This window comes from Vanellus vanellus, assembly GCF_965231255.1.
Source record: "Vanellus vanellus genome assembly, contig: HAP1_SCAFFOLD_970, whole genome shotgun sequence".
In the NCBI taxonomy this organism is placed as follows: Eukaryota; Metazoa; Chordata; class Aves; order Charadriiformes; family Charadriidae; genus Vanellus; species Vanellus vanellus.
This window is the reverse complement of record NW_028127752.1, coordinates 43,490-58,444: the sequence shown is the minus strand read 5'-3', so window position 1 is coordinate 58,444 and position 14,955 is coordinate 43,490. Positions and strand designations below refer to the sequence as shown.

Here is a 14,955-nt window from a genome sequence, read left to right as displayed (position 1 = left end):
GGGTGATAGAATGCAGGTCCATTTCTGACGGCAGTTGAGACAGTTACAGGGTGGTACAACGTGACATCGTCTCCGGTGGTGGTCCAGATGACTACGGAGGGGTGCCGACAAAAGGCAAAGAACAATATGAGGCGATACGACGCAAGACGGTCTTGGATGTCGGTAGACACCGACGCAGACCCAGACGAGGCAAATCCCATACAGAGCCGAACAAGGCACTAGGCAGTCAAATACGGAACGCTCCAATAACAAAACCGCAATAGGGGGTGGTACGATGCGAGACCGCCTCAGATGTTGGTCAAGACAATTTCACAGCAGTACAATGCAAAACTGAAACTCAGCAGAACAATACAATACACACTCAAATAAACAGTGATCTAATAACAACACACAATACAGGGTGACACAAAGCCAGATGGTCTCTGCTGGCGGGCGAGATGGTTACGGAGCGTCACGATGCGATACAAAGTAGACCTGCACAATATGAGATGCTCTCCAATGTCAGTCAAGACTATTACAGAGAAATACAATGCACAACCACTACAGAGAGGGACAGTGCAATAGGCATTCAAATAGGCAATGATCCAATTAAAAAAAAAAAAGGCAATACAGGGTTGTACAATGCAAAACCATCTCCGATCTCAGTCGAGACCGTTACAGAGCTATACGATGTGAGACACGATGTGATACAGGGTGATACAATACAAGACGGTCTCAAATGGCAGTCGAGACTGTTACAGAGCTATACAATGCAAAGCCAATACAATGCCAAACAATGCAAGGTGCACTCCGGTACAGATCGATCCAATACAAAAAAAAGCAGTAGGGGGCAGTATGAAGCAAGACGGTCTCGCGTGGCAGTCGAGATAGTTACGGAGTGGCACGATGCAAGACAAAACACAATACGGGCCGTTACAATGTAAAACGGTCTCAGATGAAGGTTGAGACAATTACAGGGCAGTACAATGCAAAACCAATAGAGCCAAACAATGCCATACCCATTCAAATACAGAACGGTCCGACACAAAACGCACAATGGGGAGTTACGCTGCGAAGCGGTCTCTGATAGCGGCCGAGACAATTACAGGGCGGTACAATGCGACGCATACCCAAATACAGAGCTTTACAAAGCAAAAGAAAAAGTAAGCACTGCCTGGCTAGGCAGTCTCGGATGGCAGTCCAAACTACAGCGCCGCGATACAACGCAACTCTAGAATGACACGTGCCTCAGAAGCTTGGCTTTAGGACCTTACCTCAAAAAGACATGCGGATGAGATGCCATAGAACATCCCTATGGAACAAGAAAGTACAAAAGCAGAGTGGTCCTTCCAGGCCACATTGCCTCCCTGAAGGTAACCCTCCAGATACATCCGTGACGCTAAGTGTAGTTGAAGCTCCGATTGCAGGTGGCACACGCGGACCCGTGGCACGTGCAGAGGCTGCAAGAGTGACCGTGAGATGCTATAAGACTGTGGGTGAGAACGACTCCCGTAGGGTTGATGATGCCGGCGCAGAAGCCCTACGGTGCCACGGTGATGTAAATGCCTTATAGCGGCCCTGCAAGAGAGGCGACGGCTGCCGCCTGTGACAGAAAGCGACCGTCAAAATCATCACGGTGGATGCATGAGAAGGCAGGCTTCAAGACCTGAACCTCTTAAGGACATGGGAACGAAAGCCCAGAAGACTACTCTGTGGAAACAGGAATCTCAACAACAGAGCCGCACGTGCCGCCTGGCTGGCCGCCACGAGTGGAGACCGATCGGAAAGATCCGCAACATAATACGCGCTGGAAGGAAAGACTCTTTAAAGTAGACTATCGAGACGAGAACTGCTCGACAGGCACTACGCTGATGAGGTGATGCTCTCTAGACACTCTGGAGGGCTAGCGAGGTGCCTCCTGATCAAAAAAGGAGCAATGGAGACTTTGAGACCAGAAGAAGGTATTACGCAAAACACAGAAAACAGGCCGTGCAAACTACATGATGACAAACATGAGCTGGAACCGCCCTGACCGGTGCGGGTTACCCTCACACTGAAGAGCAACCCCCTCTCTTTACCTGCCCAAAGGGGACCGGTCCGGTGCAGCCCTCTGCCCTACGCTAACTTTAAAACCCGTCTCTCCGGTTGCTGACCCTGTCCCCTCCCTCACCAAACAATCTTGGCCACAAGTCCATCCGCTGAGCTTTCCGAGAGCCTGGGCTCCAAAGCCATCCTTGACGAAAAAAAACCCGATTGGCAAACAGCATTAATCCTGCAGGCAATGGATTCTTCATCGCCTGCAAAAACAAACAAAAAAAATGCACACACAACACTGCCGTTGGGAAGCATCGCGTCGGACAACATAGACTTCTCCTGTAACAGCCCCCGCCTCGGACACGCCGTGGTGTTCTGCTCACCTGCTCTGCACGGATTCCAGAGATGGATGCTGTGACCGTCATTGTTTCTGGCACCTGACGGAATCAAGAATTCAAACTGGGGAAAAACAACAACAAAACAACCAAGTGTAACTGCACTCGCAGAGGCAGCGGTCACATCTTCCCTCTAATACCGGAAACAATGACCCACCTTCTCATGGTACTCTGCTCGGCTCTGCTGCATCACCCTGCGCAGCTGGTCCCGCTATGTCTGAAAAAACAACATCGACAATCAGCTGGACGCAGAGAGATAGCTTCATAATGCTTAAGTCTGTTTCCTATTTAGAAACCTCCTCTGGCAGCTCACCAGGAAAAACACCCATAAACTTCAAGCCCCACGCATAGCGGCCTTTGCTTCTTTGAGATGCGGTCTCCGGTGCTACCGCTGAACAGCCCCTCCTGCAGAGCTCTGCCCTTCCCCATAAAGCGTTAATGAAAAACCTGTTCGCAAAACCCGCTGACAGCCGCTTGGTCCGAAATAACCTTACCGCCTATGCCTCGACACACCGACATATTAACTGTAGAATCTTACGGCTATCCCACCTACCCCTGACTCTACACCCCTGGGCAGGGCGACTCCGAGCCATGCAGACATGCACAGATACTACACAGAACACTACGAACAATGTGCCTCAAAGGTGAGAGAAAACTCTCAGTGAGAAGAACGACACTGGGGCGGAAGTCGCTGTCGGGCAAGAAGACCTGCAAGACCGCAACGGTGATGGGAGGAGGCTCTGGGAAACACCCCCAATAAATAAATAAATAAATAAATAAAAAGAGTAGGACGTCAAGGCCTGTGACGAGAAACAACTCTCAAAAACGAGATGATGTATGCGCACGAAGCCCGGCTTCAACACAGAAGAACATAAGGATGAAGGGAATTACACCCAGTCCCTGAAAATGGATGGGTAGAGAGCAGAGCTGCTCGTGCAGCCAGGAACGATGCTACAAAAGTGGAGCGACTGAAAAGTCTTCCGATCAAGACCGATCCACATTTAAGCTCATAAGGCGACAAGAGTAACACCCGGTTGGCACCGTGCTGATGAGTACTGGCGATTGAACCCCGCTGGCTGCGCCTGAGACACATGTCATGCTCCTCATGCAAAGAGCAACGAGGACATTAAGAACTGAGGAAGCTCTACGACACAGAAGACGTATCACACAGACTATATAACAACAGACACGGGCTGAAACCGCCCTGCCCAGCATATGCTAGCGTTGCGCTGAGGAGTAACCTGTTCCCCCTTTACCTGCCCAAAGGGGACCGCTCCTGGACAGCCCTCTGCCCTACGCTACCTTTAAAACCTGTCCCTGCAATTGCCGACCTCGTCCCCTCCTTCCCCAGACCCCACCACGGTGCCGCTCCCTCGACTTATCTTTCAGAGGGCCGGGAGGCTTAATCCATTCGCAGCAAGGAAAACCGCAGTCCACCGACAGGATTCATGCTGTTGTCACCAGGCTCCTCTTCATCACCTTTAAAGAAATACCCAAACCACACACAACAGTGCCGTCAGTTGGCATCACATCAGTCACAGACCTTTACCGCAACACGCCCCTCCTCAGAAGTGCCGCTGCATTTCTGATTACCTGCTCCATGTCGACTACAAAGTCGAATGCTGCGGCTGCATGTGAGCCGGCATGGGCAGGGCGCAGGAAGAGGCACAAAACCACAGGTGAAGTGCGACAAGTAAGTTTTTTGTCATTACACCGCCAGCCAGGGAATTCCCAAAGGGGGGCTGCACACGAGCGCAGATCCAGGCACCGATCTGTCTGTGCTAGAGGATCGCCAAATGTGCTGTTTGCACCTGTATATTGGGGATTGCGCGGCCAGAGTTCACTGCCGCACTTTGCCCTTTCCCACAGGAGGGCAGGAATCTCAGGCTTGTCCAACTGGGTGCTTCCGAGTGTCTCGCAGGCCTATGTTATCAAAACGCAGATGGTCTGCCTGTCAAGCACACAAGACTAAACAATGATTAGTATGGTATACCTGTTCTTCTACACCCAAGCTTTGAGTCACTTAAGCAGGTTTAGAATCCTCCTTGACATCTTTCTGTTTCTTCTCCTGTGCAGACAGTCATCATTTGTGGCACCTAAAAGACCTAGAGACTCAAAATTACCATTGCGCTCACTAGAAGTCACTGACCCTGTGTGCCTCCTCTCGACTACCTGGCTCGCCTCAAACCCTCACCCGCTCCCAAAGGCGGCCCGCACAGTGCCTGCAAAGTAAAAGGGAGAGAAGCTTCACTGAGCTGACACGTGATACTTTGCTATTAGACACTAAAGGGGCGCACGACGGCCTCGCCGGCTCGAACCGTTAATGGGCTTGCGGCATTGTCCATCTGAGCCTGTGTGCGGCACCTGCAAAAACACAAGCAGAGCAGCACATGCTGAGATACAGTCTGAAACTTTAGGCTGTGGATAACAATTCCCATCTCCCGCTGCTTTACCTTGACAGCTTGCCGGCCCAGCCTCCATCAGTTTGGATTGCCGCTTTCGGTCTTGCGCCCCACCTGTAAAACACAAGCAGCACAGGTTCCTTACAACTTGACCGGCCTGAAAAAGGACTGATACTTCAGCCCCCGGATTGCTTGTCACCTGAACAGAGTCAGCCACTGAGTCAGCTCATCACTTCAAGGATTGAAATTGAAAAAAACGATACCATAAATGCTGTCATAGAGCCACCGGTCACATCTTCGCTCTGATGCTGCACATGGCAACCCGCCTTCTTATAGTGCTCCGATTGGCTCTGCTACATCGCCCTGCACAGCTTGTCCCTCTGCATCTGAAAAACAACATCAAACGAGTCACCTAGATGGGAAGCGGTGGCTTCCTCATTCCGATGGTCACATTCCCAATTACAAATACTATCTAGACTCCAACTACAGCCTGCCATAACAAAAAAAAAAAAAAAAAAAAACACAAACTCAAAGTGCCATACGAAGCAGCCTTTTTGGTTTTTAAGGTGCAGACTCCTGCACTACTGCTGACCAGCATGTCCAACGTGGCGCTGCTCATCTCAAAAACCACTAATGGAAGCACTGTCCATACAACCTGCTGATGGCTACGCGATCCCAGATGACTGTACCACCTTTGCCCCAACAGCCTGGACACAGCAACATGTTAACCATAGACTCTTACTCCTATCCCACCTACCCCTGACTCAACACCCCCAGGCAGGGCGGCTCCGAGCCACACAAACACACAGATGGACAGATTGACGCTACACAAAATCCTACAATGTACCTCAAAGATGAGAGAAAACTCTCAGCGAGAATGATGACACCTCGACCAAAGACGTCATCGAGCAAAAGGATGCGCGAGACCGTAATGGTGAAGTGAGGGGCCTCGACGGAAACCCCGGAGAACGCGCAGAACGTCACGACCCGTGACAAGAAGTGACTCGCCAAACTGCGAAGATGAAGCCCGGTTTTCTGCATGTACAAGACCTAAGAGCGTAACGATGCGGGGCAGAAGGCCCGCACCCTGAAAACGGATGGCCAGAGAACAGAGCTGCTCACGCAGCTGGGAACCGCGCCGCAAACGAGGACCATCCAGACACTTCCGTGACACCGCACCTATCCACGCTTTAGGCTTTTAATGCAAGAAAAGCGGTGCCCGACTGGCGCTATGCCGATGAGTACAGGTGTTCGAGACTCCAGGGGTGCCACCTGAGGCACTGTGCCTTGCTGCTTGAGCATAAACCCGAAATCGAGATCCGACAAAGGTCTAAGACACCGAAGACAGACCACATCGATGACACCACAGACGCAGGCTGGAACCGCCCTGCCCGGTGCACGCTACCGTCGGGCTGAAGAGTAACCCGCTCCTTTTACCTGCCTAAAGGGGATTGCTCCACGACAGCCCTCTGCCCTACGCTAACTTTGAAAGCCATCCCTGCGACTCGCAAAGTTGTCCCATCCCCCCCCAAACAGTTTCCACAGACATTTCCTCAGCTTATCTTTCAAAGAGCGATGGGTCCAAAGCCATCCTCAACAAGAAAAACACCACAAGCAGCCAAATGGATTGATCCTGCATTCACCAGGTTTCTCTTCATCATCTGCAAAAAAAAAAAAAAAAAAAAAAAATTTATTCACACAACAAAAACACACATGAATCTACAGACAACAGCGTCATCAGTCAACATCGCATCGGTCAACACGCAATTTTCCTGTGCCATCCCCAGCTCAGATGCGCCGTGGCATTCTGCTCACCTGCTCTCAACTGATGCCAGTCACATGCTGTGATGCTCATTGTTTGTAGCGCTTAAGAGGCACAAAGTTACAATTGCATTTAAATAACTCACCAGCCCCAGGCGCCTCCTCTCTACAACACAGCTCACCTAAAATTCTCCTCCAATTCCAAATGCAGCCTGCACAGTACCTGCAAATCCAAAGGGAAATGCTTCACTGAGCTACTACAGAATACTTTGCTACAAGACGCCTACCCTGCCCACAACCCCCTCACCTGCTCCTATGGCTCGACAGCACGCGGCAGCACCCCACCGAGCCTGCATGCGGCACCTGCAAAAATCCAAGAGATACAGCACGTGCTGAGACACTGCCCTCAACCGTAGCCCCTCGCCACCGATTCGCATCTCCCGCCCCTTCCATGTGAAAACTCGCCGGCCCATCCTCTACCGCTTTGGGTCACCGCCTTCACCCTTGCGCACCACCTGTAAGACACAAACAACACCAGTCGCTTATCACTTCACTGACAATACAACACCCAGACAACTAACTGCTACCCAATCACTCATCTTACCTGCTCTGAATCAGCCCTGGTGCCTGTATCCCACAGTGCTCCTTGCTTCAAGCTTCCAACTGAAACAGAAAAATACCCTGATGATGTCATCACAGAGCCACTGCTCACAGCTTCCCTCTAAGAGACCACACACCTACCCACCTTCTGACAGAGCTACGCTCGGCTCTCCTACGTCGCCCCGCACAGTGCGTCCCCCTGCGCCTGAAAAAACAATATCAAAGTCACCTGGAGACAGAGAGATACCTTCATAATGACAAGTGTTCCCATTGACAAGTGTCATCTACAGCCCAACTACAACCTGCCAGAACCAAAGCCCACTAATCTTAAACTCAATACAAAGCAGCCTCAATACCTTGGAGAAGCAGTCTCCGTCGCTACTGCTGAACAGCCTCTCCCTCATAGCTCAGCTGCGCCCCTAAGAACATTACCAAAAAAAGCTGCCCACGCAACCCGCCGATGGCTACTTGATCCCAGGTGACTGTACCACTTGGCCCCAACAGCCTAGCCAGAACACTGGGTTAAGCACACACTCTTACTGCTATCCCACCTACCCCTGACTCGACACCCCCAGGCAGGGCGGCTCCGAGCCACACAAACACACAGATGGACAGATTGACGCTACACAAAATCCTACAATGTACCTCAAAGATGAGAGAAAACTCTCAGTGAGAATGATGACACCTCGACCAAAGACGTCGTCGAGCAAAAGGATGCGCGAGACCGTAATGGTGAAGTGAGGGGCCTCGACGGAAAAACTGCGAAGATGTACGTGCAGAAAACCGGGCTTCAAGACCTAAGAGCGTAACTCAGCGAGAATGACGACACCTCGAACAAAGACGTCATCGAGCAAAATGATGCACGAGATCGTAACGGTGAAGTGAGGGCCTTGACAGAAACCCCGGAGAACGTGCAGAACGTCACGACCCGTGACAAGAAGTGACTCGCCAAACTGAGATGTACATGCGGGAAACCGGGCTTCAAGACCTAAGAGCGCAATGATGCGGGGCAGAAGGCCCGCACCCTGAAAACGGATGGCCAGAGAACAGAGCTGCTCACGCAGCTGGGAACCGCGCCGCAAACGAGGACCGTCCAGACACTTCTGTGACACCACACCTATCCACACTTTAGGCTTTTAATGCAAGAAAGGCAGCACCCGACTGGCACTACGCCGATGAGTACAGGCGTTCGAGACTCCAGGGGTGCCGCCTGAGGCGCCGTGCCTTGCTGCTTGAGCATAAACCCAAAATCAAGATCCGACGAAGGTCTAAGACACGGAAGACAGACCACACCGATGACACCACAGACACAGGCTGGAACCGCCCTGCCCGGCACATGCTACCGTCGGGCTGAAGAGTAACCCGCTCCCTTTACCTGCCTAAAGGGGATTGCTCCACGACAGCCCTCCGCCCTACACTAACTTTACAAATCCTTTCCCACAATTGTCTCCCTTGTCCCCTCTCCTGTGCCTGTTCTTCAACTCATCTTTCAAAGGGCCAGGGGTCCAAATCCATCCGTGACTTAACACACAAAAACCAGCTAGCTGGTATGTTCCTGCGGTCACCGGGTCCATCATCTGCAAAATAAAGAAATAAAAAACCCCACAAAATCCAGAGTCATAAGCAACAATTAATTACAGCACCTAAGACACCAAAGAAACACAAAATTACCATTGCGCTTGCATAAAGTCACCGATCACATGCTCCTCCTCGATACTACCCAGCCCACCTCAAATGCAGGAGACCGCAACGGAACAGACCTCATCGACACCCAAATCCAACTGCAAAGCATCTGAGAAAGCCTGATGAACCTGCCTCCCTTTCCCCTGCCCCAAAGCTTCAGAACCCCCTTCTCTTCTCCTAAACTGACAGGGAAGGAACCCCGCTTCTTCTAGACAACTCCCGCCCTGTATGAGAGCCTCTGAACCCCCTCTTGTCAGCTGTCCCTCGGGAGCTGCTCTTCCAAACCGTGCCCTGCAGGCAGCTCCTTTCTTCCCACGGACTCCGGGCTGCGTTACAGACCCACAAAGCCAGTGAAAACCACTATACCTTAAATCTCTGCTACTTTCTTGAGAAATGCTAACACTTCATATACAGATGTATACAAGATGCTCACCCTAGCGCTCGCTAAATAATCTTATTGTTGCTCCTATTAAGAAAATTTATATTAGCGACTTACGCTGTATGTAACAAAACGGGTGAGAAAAAGCCACAAAGTTCCATCTCCAATTAAGTCAGGAATTCCAAGAAAATGCAGGGTACCTGGAAAAAAAAAGAAATACATACTATTAAACCATCTTACCATCCCTGAATGTTCAATACAAAACTACTAACCTTAAAAAAAAAAAACAAAAAACAAAAAAAAAAAACCCACACATTTATTTTCTATTTAATACGCTGCTGAACCTTATCTGGTCTGGAAGGTCTTTCCTAGAACTTATGAGTTCTTCTTCTCTAAATGTGAACGCACACCAGCCCGAACAGCTGAGCCAGCTCCAAAACTACATTTGACTACAGGATCGACAAAGGACCTACACCGGAGACACCCAACAGCAGAATGAGCTCACTCAGCAGAGGCTGTGGCTCATATACCGCAGGCCCCGCCTTTCGCCCTTCCCACAACCCCCCAGGAAGGGGTGGGATGGACCAGCAGAAGGCATAAAGGCCGCCGCAGGGCTAGCAGCTCCTTGTCTCGTCAGCCTTAAGTTCACAGCCCGTGAGGGACTGAACAGGGAAAGTGGTGCTTACGAGAAAGGCCGATATCTGCTTTTCTACCGTGACTGAATCGATGGCGTCAGCAATGTGACCGGGTAAGTAATTCAACTTAATGTTCCATTGCGTAGATAGAAAGAATTAGAAATCATACTAAGCCCTAAAAGACACTAGTTTACTAAATGTAATAATGATATTATCATCAAAATTTATGTGCTTTAGTTTCCTTTCAAACAAAATACAGAGCTACGGGGTCATGCTTTACTTTTAGCGGGACCGTGCATGCTACCTACCTTCTGCCCGAATTATGTTCTGGATAGGACTGAACGACAACGTGGAACTAGATCCCGTGAGAAAACCTTCTCAAAAATATCTCTGCTTGTACCATACGTTATTTACTGTAAAGTGCTGATAATTTAGAGCCCTATGTGATCTCTCCTCAACCGATACCGTTAACAGAACTAGATGAGTCCGAAAGGACAGAAAGCACCAAAACACGTGGAAATTTAATAAAAGTATCAGAAATGGTATGAAGCAGTCTAAGTAACACCTGAGTACATAGAACAAAAATAAATTGCAAAAGACAACAAAAACCACTACGGGAAGTATGTCTATGAAAATAGATGAGGGCTTTCTAAGAGGAGATCTGAGCCAACAATAGGCATCTTTAGGGTACCGGATACGATATAGAAACATACTATAAGACAGACACCAAACAGGTGGCTCTGGAGCATACAGATGGCTTCGGAAAAAGTTCTATCAGAACAGGAGGCATGGTCAGAGGAATTAGAAAGGTCCCAAAGGGGCCAGAGACACCAAAGGAGATGGGGAGATGTGACGAGCTCAAAAGGGAATTGAGCAAAATACAGATATCCTCAGGGAGCCGGGGACTGACTGGAGGGTGACCAGGGGTGAGAGGGCAGAAAGACAGAGCGGAGTAACAGATGGGGACTCGGGAAGCGTTCTGAGGGGGAAAGAGGGGTGTGGAGTGCCCTCCGGAGCTAAAATGGGACTCCGCGACGTAGCGGCTGTGTCACGAGAGCTCGGTGAGAGCAGCGGAGGAGTCCCAAGGGGCCTGAGAGCTCAAAGAAGCCTCCAAACTAAGGATGAGGAACTCCAAAGGGGATTTTGACAAAGTACAGATATTGTCAGGGCGCTGGGGGCAGAATGAAGGCATCTTAAATTGCAAATAGTAAGCTAAGGGCGCTCTGAGGCGCACAAAAAAATACTACCAAAAGGAAGCTGAAGTGCTCTAAGAGCGCTGTGGAGTACGAGAAAGGACTCGGAACGCATGGCTATAGAGAGTAGAGGCATTAGGAGGGGGCAGAGTAAGAAAAGAAGGCTCAGAGCCACGGCAGATGCCTTGGAGTTCCAGGAGGGTATCTGGGCAAATCACAGATGAATGAGTGAGAGAAGCACCTAATGGTGATACCCTCAATAGCAGAGAGAAAAATAAAGGAGCGTTGTATGGCAAAGAAAAACCAGAGGCTCTGACGGACTGAAAGAAAGGGAGATTAAGTGCTATGAGGTGCTGAGGAGATCAAGGAGGGTCTCGGTAAGCATCTTGATGGTGAGGAGAGGGGTGTCTGAGGGCTGAGGGACCAAAGAAGGCTTGGGGATGACAAGGAGGAACTCGGGTGATCCTCTGAGTGGAGTACAGATGGTCTCGGGTCGCAGGGGACAGAATGCGCAATCCTAGGTAGTGTAGAAGAACAAATGAGTGCTCTACGGCTCAAAGATGGCCCCACCTAAAGAGCTACAAGATGGATGTGGAGCACAGGGAAAGTGTCGGAAGTCGGAGGGACAGAAAAATGACTGGGAACACGATGACTGAATTTCAACAGAGTAACCGTGTCATTGGAGGGCCGGGGAACTAATAGAGGCACAGGTTGAGGGAAGAGAGGACGGAAGGACTGGGCTGGGTCTCGAAGAACGGTCTGGGAACACCTGCCCGCCGGAGTCGCAAGGTTCAGACCGGAACCCCTTCCTTTCTGAACTCCTCAGAAAGGAGTCTAGGTGGAACCGGTCTTAGCCTCTGAATGTAAATAAAGAGTTTGTGCCCCAGGTTCTGTCACAAAGTTGATTTATTAACAGCTCGGGGCCTCCAAAGAGGGACCCCGCGGGTTCTTTTCCTGTGCTTTTTAAAGCCTCACATTCTATTGCGTAAGCTATTCATGCACATGTTAACGTGACGAGTGTGGCTCTTGACCGATCAAATTGTTCAACGGTTATGTGTCCTCTTTGATGACTGGAGTTTTAGTGCAGGTGATTTTACCGTCTTATGCAGTTTCAGGATCTCTCTGTCTCATCCGTTGATGTATGTCATCTGTCTTCTGATGATTCTGGGCAGAACGGTCCCTTTTTTCATTTTGAAGAATTATAGTTTCCCCTTGACCGAAACAGTTGCTCTAATTCATAATGTTAAGTATACAATCTTCATTATTATTACTTATACAATTTCATTAAGGTAGTTAGGTTACAATGTATCAAAGTCATGCAAAACTACTAGCTGTTCCTGCACTAAGAAGGAGTTCTGCCAATGTTTGCTACGTTGCTGTTACATCTTGCGGTCTAAGGCTTTGCTGATCTAGCTAGGTACACTAGGGAAAACTTTGGTTTCCCACTCTGGGTAGCAGATACGGACTCGGGAACTCTTCCGAGGGAACAAGAGGGGTGTGATGCCTGCGATAAAGCTAAACGTATGCTAAGGGCAACCTTGAAAGCATCCGTAGGTGTTGTGACATGGTGAGAGAGACCAAAGAAGACTCAGGGACGTGAGGAGGGAGTCCGGAGAGGCTGGGGACCAAATGGAAGCACGCTAGATGGCAGAGAGGACAATAAGAGAACTCTGAGGCACAAACAAAGAGAGGACAGGTGTCTGAGGGAAAGAGCTCAGACAGAACATTTGATTGGGGATCGAGTAAATAAGAAAGAAAATCAAAAAATAGCGATGGCAATCTCAAAAGACGTAGAAAGAAAATTTAAAAAGAGAGGGCACTAAGGAAAGGCAAGAAATAATTAAAATTACAGACAGCACAGGAGATAAATGTTGACAGAAAGTCTTCAGAATATCCGTGATTACAGAATCAAGGAAAAAAATAGAAAATAGCAATGGCAAACTAAAATGCAGGAGTAGGAAGAAAAGTTAAAAAGCAATAGCACAAAGGAAGACAATTTTTATAAGATGGCAAAGAGACTAAAAGTAGAGATAGCAATAACATTAAAAAAGCGATAGGCAACAGGGGAAGTAAAGACAAGGATTAACGGCAAACTAAAACAGACGTAAAAGAGAATTTTAAAAGCGATGGCACTAAGGAAAGACGAGAAAATTAAAAAAGATAAGCAAAAAAGAGTATTAGGGAAACAGGCAAAAAACCAGAAACTATGAACAGCTAACTGATTCAGACAGGTAGAATGAAGATTTTCAAAACTGTCAGCATTAATAAAAGAAGAAAAAAGTTTAAAATAAACACAGACAATGAGATAAAAGCAGATAGAAAGAACAAGTTAAAAGCAAGAGCAATTAGACAAAGAAATAAATAAAAATGAAAATATAGGGACAGCAAACTAAATCAAAATCTTTAAAAGCAACAGGGTACATGACCAGCACAGAACACTTAATAAATGAGTATTGGCAACTTCATAAAAGTAAACATAGAAAGAGATATGGCAACAGGGTAAGACGCAGACGGGAAAACATTACAAAATGGGGATAGCTAACTGAATAACAGTTCACCTAGTGATAAAATGTAAAAAGCAAACGGATTAAGAAACAGGAGAGGGAGAGAAAATACAGCAGAGAAGCTTATAGGTCAAGATAAAGACAAAGAGATTACTTACCAATTACTGTCACAGACAAACCAGCCTCAACTTGGGGAAATTAAGTCATTGTTCCTCAAATAATGCAAATAAGAACAAATCCAAAAAACACCTTCCTGCCACCCCTCCCTCTTTTCCTGGGCGCCTCTTCTCTCCTGACTTCTCTACAGCCCACCCCTGACCAACGTAGGGGGACATGGCATGGGGGTTGCGGCTCCTTCCTCCTCAGGCTCTTTTTCTGCTCCAGTGGGGGGTCCCTCCCATGAGGCCGCAGGTCTCGCACAGGTTCTCGGCTTCCTTCAGGCACAGCCACCTGCTCCGGCCTCGGGTCCTCCACGCGCCGCAGGGGCACATTGGCTCCACCCTGGACCTCCCTGGACTGCAGGGGGACAGCCTGCCTCACCATGGTCTTCACCACAGGCTGCAGGAGAATCTCTGCTCTGCTTCCTACCAGCGCTGCCGATGGGCTCAGCTTTAACCAGCAGCACATCTGTCTCAGAGTGGGAACTGGCTGTGCCCAACATGGGAACAACACCCGGTGTCTTCTCACAGAACCCACCCCTGCAGCCCCCACCCCAGCTAACACCACCTCACATGGTAAACCCAATGCAACAGCGATGGGCTACAGGGCAGGAAGGAGGAAGCGACAGGGAACCACACTGACAGAGATGAAAAAAAAAAAAAACAATCAAAAAAGAGCAATGGGCCACAAGGCAGAGAAGGAGGAATTAAAAAAGGGGACAGTGAGGTAGACAGAGATAAACTGAAACATACCAAAAAACCTTGATGAGCTGAAGGGGAGAGACAGAGCAATTAAAGAATGGGGATGGGGAGCCAAGCAGAGAGAGAACAATAAAGGTAAAAATGGACTGTGGGACACACATTTTATATTCTAAAATCCTTTATGTAATAGAGGAGGGTTTTTGTAGAGTAGATTTGTATTTTGAACACCTTCGCTATACACAAACAAACAGTCATATGTCAATAGATAGTAAAATGAGAGGGTTTTCTCTATTTCAATGGCTCCCACCCATGTTTCCAGATTGTAATGTTTTCTAATGTCCCCTATGAATGTCCCTCCTCTGACTCATACGCCCCCCACCATGGACCTTGGGCTGCCGTAAATGGCATCATCCTATTTCAGCGTATTACCAAATAGGCCAGAAGAAAGAGGAAGGATTCAGGTGGACATGCGGCACCTCCTTTAAAGATGAGAAGTATTTGAAGACTTCAAATGAGTGTTGATCCATTTG

The 14,955-nt window shown here is 48.8% G+C and overlaps 1 long non-coding RNA gene across 1 annotated transcript; it reads right to left on the bottom strand.

The window, feature by feature from the left end:
* Window positions 1–2,229: 2,229 nt before the first annotated feature.
* On the bottom strand, window positions 2,230–2,612 carry LOC309685054. Its single transcript, XR_014270398.1, has 3 exons — window positions 2,566–2,612; window positions 2,397–2,472; window positions 2,230–2,276 (listed from the first exon to the last, which is right to left on the bottom strand). It is a non-coding gene; the product is annotated as an uncharacterized lncRNA (long non-coding RNA).
* Between the last annotated feature and the right edge of the window lie 12,343 nt (window positions 2,613–14,955).